Source organism: Sinocyclocheilus rhinocerous, unplaced genomic scaffold, assembly GCF_001515625.1.
Source record: "Sinocyclocheilus rhinocerous isolate Xijiao unplaced genomic scaffold, SAMN03320098_v1.1 scaffold739, whole genome shotgun sequence".
In the NCBI taxonomy this organism is placed as follows: Eukaryota; Metazoa; Chordata; class Actinopteri; order Cypriniformes; family Cyprinidae; genus Sinocyclocheilus; species Sinocyclocheilus rhinocerous.
The window spans coordinates 261,004-268,252 of record NW_015635049.1 but is presented as its reverse complement, the minus strand read 5'-3'; the positions used below and the strand labels follow the sequence as shown (position 1 = coordinate 268,252).

The following is a 7,249-nucleotide window of genomic DNA, read 5'->3' as shown; positions in this document are numbered from 1 at the left end:
TCATCTTCTTTCTGAACAACCTAATTACTTCACTATTCATGCCATAGTATTTTTACATTGTTACATGACATTTTTTTTTGTTTTTTGAGGCATCATTTCCCATCATAGGAGGAAGAAGGAAAAGGTTATCTTTGTTGCAAAAAGAATGTATGTAGTTTCCTTGTGGGGATCTCCCACAAGCTAAAATTTTCATCAGTTAGACAGGTGAGCGTACTACGAGTTTGAGGATGTATTCTTGATGGATGGGATCAGATTGACAGGTGGTGGCTCAATGTTCAACTCATGTCTCAATTCATCAAGGTTCTGCTCCCAGCGTCCTTCATAGAAGAGGCTCAGAACACATCGGGCACGACCACCATTGCGCAGAGCCCATGGTCCCAGAGACTGAACCAGCAACTGTAGACGACTGACATCATCAACACAGAGACACACATCAAATTTTATTTACCCATACTGTAATACATTTATATGATGAACACATGATTTTATTTTTATTAAAAACAGCACAAGTTAACAATTTAAACATTTTGGGATTACAGTAAATGACAATTTTAAGGTACATTTTTGTAAACAAAATAAAATATACAGATTTTTTCCCCCCTTTGATTTTGGGGTGTGGGGTGTAATATGATTGAAGTTCTTGACGTTTTTGAGAGATTCATCCACATATGTTTTTTATGGCAAATTAAAATCAAATTAATCAAATATACTAGAAATAACATCACTTTTATTACCCAGATACATTAATATCATTATATTAGTAATATCAGGAAGAAATACAAAATTAACAAATATTTATTAGGATGTTTGTAATATCCTTGTGGTGACCTGGGAGACAGTAAAACTCTAAAACTGGTCACAGTGTACAGTATTAGATGAAAGCAAAGAATGACAGCACTAGGATGTCATAATAATGAAACCTTCTATATAACGACCATAATGAAACATGAACATAAGAATGGAAAATACTCAGCGAGGACAAATATTGGTTGTAAATCACAGAAAATTTCAACAGAAGGGGGCATACAGATTTACTGCATCCCTGGTATACAAAGCTATACAGTTTGAGATGCAGTTGCAGTGATTAAGTGCTGAAGTGTGTTCAGTCATATTATAAACATATGACTGAACACACTTCAGCACTTAATCACTGTGTTAATTAAACACATTATACTGACTTGAACTTGTCACTGATTGCATATCTACATAAAGGAATCTTCTAGTTTAACTGCAACTTAACCTCTACAGACCACATCTCTATTATTCTGTCAGTTACCACAGACAATAATGTTGCCTCACAACAATGTTAATCGCTTTGACAGTATGAACTTACAATCAAAGTCTAAGGGGCAAGACATTCTATAGGTTTACAATAAGATATGCGAAGCTTGTATTTTTGTTAAAGCATTTATATTCATTCTTCCATAATAAAATGTGTTATTAAGCTCTGAAGTTGTCCTTGTGGTTAGTCTTTTAAAACAGGGTGTCTTGCTCCATCGAGTTTCCAATGTAAGAGACATTCTGAGACATGAACTGAAATGAATTGTGAATTTTATTAACATTAAATCGTCCTCCTCCCATTTTCACCTCAAAATTATGGGAAGCTGTGCCTCCCCTGCCTCCCCCGACGAGCCGCCACTGGATTTGAGGTGCAGGTGTGGGGGAGAGGGGGATTGCAGGAGGTGTGAATGGTTTTGTGGATAGGTGTTCAGAGCGGGTGTGGGGTGTTTTTTCAAACCTGCAGTAGAACTCATTCAGATCGTCTGCCAGTTGTTGATTCTCCACAGTGCTGGGGGATGGTGTCTTGTAGTTGGTGATCTCTTTCAGACTTTTCCACACTGATGCTGAGTCGCTGGAAGTGAACTGAGTCCTTAGTTTTTCAGAATAATTCCTCTTTGCCACTCTTTTTGACCCATACAATGTATTTTTTGGCTATTGCTGCAAATACACCCCAGCAACTTAAGACTGGTTTTGTGGTCCAGGGTCACATATATATGTTTTATGCTTGTTTGTTAAAATAATAGACCGTTTCTACAGTAACTGACATCATGTTGCTGTACACAGACAGATAGCCTATCATGTTAACTCACCTGACAGACAGATGGAGGGGTCCCAGCGTTGCACCCAGAAACCACATGGGCAGACCAGTCTGTGCAGCTTCAAATGATTTCACAACAACCTCACCTGTGGGTAAGAAATAACAGGAACATTTTTCACGAGATGACAAATGCATGCTATAATGCATTTTGTATGTACCAAAAAAATCAGTCAAAAAAAATCACAAAAAGTATTTATTGATAATGATCTAGGGCAGGGGTGCCCATCCCCTGGATATCTACCTTCCTGCAGAGTTCAGTTCCAGCCCTGATCAAACACACCTGTCTGTAATGATCAAGTGCTCCTTCAGATCCTAATTAGTTGGTTCAGTTGTGTTTGATCAGGGTTGGAGCTGAACTGTGCAGGAAGGTAGATCTCCAGGAACAGGGTTGGGCACCCCTGATCTAGGGGATTCATTGTACAGTCATGGCCAAAAGTTTTGGCAGTGACATAAATTTTGTGTTTTGCAAAGTTTGCTGCTTCAGTATTTGTAGATTATTTTTCCAAATGTTTTGATGGTATACTGAAGAATAATGATAAGCATATCATAAGTTTTAAAGGCGATCTTCGAGCCACTTCTTTATCACTCTTGCTTTGTGACATGGTGCTCCATCATGCTGGGAAATGCACGGATCATCACCAAATTTTGATACCATTCTTTATTCATGGCAGTGTTTTTTGGCAGAATTATGAGAGAGCCCACTCCCTTGGTTGAAAAGCAACCCCACACATGGATGGTCTCAGGATGCTTCACTGTTGGCACAACACAGGACTCATGGTAGCGTTCACCTTTTCTTCTCCGAACAATCGATTTTCCAGATGTCCAAAATAGTCGGAAGGGAGCTTCATCAGAGAAAATAAATTTGCACCAGTCTTCTGCTATCCAATCCTTGTACTTCCTGCAGAATTTCAGTCTGTCCTTGACGTTTTTCTTGGAGAGAAGTGGCTTCTTTTCTGCCCTTCTTGACACCAAGCCGTTGTCCAAAAGTCTTGGCCTCACTGTGCGTGTAGATGCTCTCGCACCAACCTGCTGCCATTCCTGAGCAAGCTCTGCACTGGTGGTGACACTATTCCGTAGCTGACTCCTCAGGAGGAGATGGTCGAGCGCTTCTTCCCTCCTTTTATAGCAATCTGTCTGCTCTTACAATCTATTTAGTATGATAGTGATTTTACCTGACTTGTACTCATTCACACGTGCTGCTGATATGATTATTTAATTAATGTTAGCTGGTCATTTTGTGTCAGGATCAAAAAACAGTGAAATTAGTTTTTTTGTGAAAAGTTCATTTTTTGGCCAATTAAGCTTTTAGCAATTATTAAAAATCCATCTGATCACTCTACACAATAATCTAGAAACAATGTGAATGAACAGTGAACACCACAACAGCTTAAGCAGCAAACTTTGCAAAACACAAAATTTATGTCACTGCCAAAACTTTTGGCCATGACTGTACTTCAGTGGCAAAATAGCTCTGAGGCAGCATCATATTTACACAGAACCAAAAGCTTTTGAGGGAGAGTTATATAGGTATACACACAACAAGTGGAAATTATATACACCTGAAAAGTGGACATATTTTGTTATTGTATCAAACGGTCACCTAGCATATTGGTGGGCATACTAAGCAAGGTATGCAACAGGTCATGGACCTCACGATAACGTTGCATGATATATGCTAGCTCCTCATCGTCCACAAACTTTACATTCAGCTCTTGATTCGGGGGTGACTCTCTGAAAAAAGTTGAGATGACAATGGTTAATTTGTCCTATTGGTATTGGCTATAGGTGTGTTTTTCATTTGTCTTACATTTTCTTCTAGGAAATGGAGATACTCTCTTCCTAAAGTCCCATCTGGCAAAGCAGACATTCGAGTGAGGTCTAACGTAGACAGACGGATTCTTGGACGCTCTCTAGAGACAAAATTTGAACATAAAGGTAGTAGTAAAGTTTGGATAATGAATGATGGACCCATAAACAGTTTTAACAGTAGTCAGAGTAAACAAATGAGACATACTTGAGAATAGTGTAACCTTCAGGGTCATTTCTCATCCGATTCCTTAACTTGATCAGGGCCTGGTGCCCTGTGGTTTCCCCAAGCACTGCAACCATATCTGTTTTGGTAAAACATGTCAGTATACATGAAAGTTTTGAATCATGGGAATTACTGACAGAATTCCAGCTCACACGATTTAGAAAATATTATCCTCGGCATTAACAAAAACACCTTTGGGCCTGTTAAAGCAGGGTGTGGGTGTTTGGTTACAGTTGGCACCTAAGCTTATCTGCAAATTCCCCATCTCTTGTGTTTGTATTAGGGCTGCACGATAAATCGAAATGGAATCGAGATCGCGATTCGACAGAAGCAGCGATTGTCGTGCTATCTTTCAGTGAAGCACGGTTCTGTGATCAGCAGTAAATCTCCATCCAAAGGCCAGAGGGCGCTCTCGCGCTGAAACTCCAAATACGCCTCGCAGAAGAAACCCAGAAAATGCCTATCGCTGCTGCTGAATAAACAGAAGATTCAACTGCTTTCATTGATTCAACGTGACTAATAAACAATTAGGTTTAGACTACAGCAATTTAAGGTTTATCTGAGTTCTTATTATTATAATTTTCATTAAAATAAAGTATATTTATAATGCAATGCCTTTATCACTGCTTAGAATACTATGAAATATGTTGCGTGCCTTATTCTGTGTAAGAAGCCGCATCATCTCACAGAAGGATTTATTTCAAACACTCGACTGATGTTATGAAGTGAGTTTGGAGTAAAAATATGTTATTAAATGTGGTATTTTCACATGCTTTCAGATGGAGCAGCATTTACTTCACAGAGCCGTAGTTCACTGAGAAGCTATGCAAACAGCTGTCATCGCAAACGATTTATTCGATTTCATAATCGCGCAATAAAATCATCTGCGATTTTTTTTGCGTAACTTGTCAGTGAACTACAGCTATGTGTAGCTAGTAAATTCTGCTCCATCTGAAAGCACGCGATGACATGCAGCCCTAGTTTGTATATTAAATAATTTGTCTACTTTGAATGCACGTTCAATAATTGTAACTATGTAAAAATAAAACTGTCTCCATATTTTACCATGTTTAAATCCATTCCACAGAATTCTGAAGGTTTCCCTAAAACAGGTCTGCAGATTACATTTAGGTTAAAGAGTCCAGGAACCAAGAAAATTAATGTTATAGTAAAAAGTTGGAATTCCTGACTAACTCTTTCTGGCCTGTGTTATTAATGAAACCTACCCAGCAAGCAATTTTGCCTTTAAAAGACGTCTATTAGCAGTCTAAGCCCAGACGTCTAGGCTAAAACAAGGCTGAATTTGGGCTGTCAGTGAAAATTTAATAGACGTCTAACCATAGCCCAAGAATAGACTAGTCATCAATTAGACGGCTATTAAACGACTACATATAAACATCTAATAGACGGTGAATATGGGTCTAGGCTAAAACAAGGCTGAATTTGGGCTGTCAGTGAAAATTTAATAGACGTCTAACCATAGCCCAAGAATAGACTAGTCATCAAATAGACCGCTATTAAACGACTACATATATACATCTAATAGACAACAAAATGGCAATCCATCCAATCAAATTCAATATACAGCTTTTATTAAGAAAAATAAAAATTTTAACAACTTGGACAACTTAAGACAATACAAAATGATAAAAATACAAAAGAATTAATGACAAAATACAATTTTATAAATACAATACACTTAAATATAAATATTATGATAAAAAATCTGGAATTTTTAACAACTTAAGATAATAAAAATATGAAAATGAAAAAATTAAATATTTTAAATAACTTAAGATATTTAAAAGAAAAAAAATCTCTCCCCCCCACGGTTCAGGACCCGCCGCTGCTGAGGCACGGAGGAGAATGAACTCATGGGGTTCGCAGGTGGACCTGGCTGATGAGTTTAGGGCGGGGCTTTCCTTCTCGCGCTCGTTGGATGCGGTCGAGAGAGAGCCGCTGGAGGATGATGTTATCTCTTTGACTTGTTTAAAATGCCTCCCAACTGCATTCCTCAAGTCCAACTCTGTTGCTGCCGGGAAGTTGGTCATCACAGCATCTGCCAAATAAGAAAAAAAAAGCACAAGAAAAGCTTGACATAATTTATTTACTTTAATTACACTAATTGTGACAGGGAGTCATTCTCTTTGCTTGGATGCCTTTCCAGATGTTGAAACTCCTCCTCAGTTTCTCCAATTCTTCTGAGTGTGTTCACTGTATAAATTAATATGGATTAATCTTCGTCAAAGCTGTGTTTGTTCTGTTGTTTACTCTTTCACCTCTTCTTGCACTGTTTTAAAATCTTTCGAATTTGTAAACAAGTACAAATGATAAAACTTTTACTCTATTAAATTTTGCAATTAATCCTCTGAACACATGCGAGCTGAACCGTGGGCCTAGTCATGAATCACTATCAACTACGATCACTGATCTCTACTAACTCTCATGTCTCGCGTTGCCAGTAGTCATGTCCCAGTAGGGCTACAATTACCATCTAGCGGTTGGCAATTGTAATTGCATTTTTATTTATAAAATGAAAGACAGCCGAATATCAATAATATCATATAATGTGTATGAATGTAACATTTAGCTTGTGGGATGCATGACATCATATTATCAAATGCAAGTAAACTTTCGAAACATTTAAATTAGCATTGTAAACTTAGTGCTCTCTCGTGTAAAAAAAATTCAAAACACAACACCGATCTTCATGTCTCGCGTTGCCAGTAGTCACTAGTCATGTCTCAGTAGGGCTACAATTGCCATCTAGCGGTTGGGAATTGTAATTGTATTTTTATTTATAAAATGAAAGACAGCCGAATATCAATAATATCATATAATGTGTATGAATGTAACATTTAACAGCTTGTGGGATGCATGACATCATATTATCAAATGCAAGTAAACTTTTGAAACATTTAAATTAGCATTATTTTTGGCATAATAAATAATGCTATATTTAATAATGCTGTAAAATAATTAAATAAAAAATAAAATAATGCTAATTTAAATGTTTCAAAAGTTTACTTGCATTTGATAAGAAGCTGCGTGGGCGAAAATTACATGTAAACAATTTTAAGGCTATGCTCATCGCTGGTCTGGTTACTGGTATAGGGCTA

The 7,249-nt window shown here is 37.5% G+C and overlaps 1 pseudogene; it reads right to left on the bottom strand.

The window, feature by feature from the left end:
* Positions 1 to 213: 213 nt before the first annotated feature.
* LOC107746476 (ubiquinone biosynthesis protein COQ4 homolog, mitochondrial-like) lies at positions 214 to 6,577 on the bottom strand (annotated as a pseudogene).
* Positions 6,578 to 7,249: the final 672 nt, after the last annotated feature.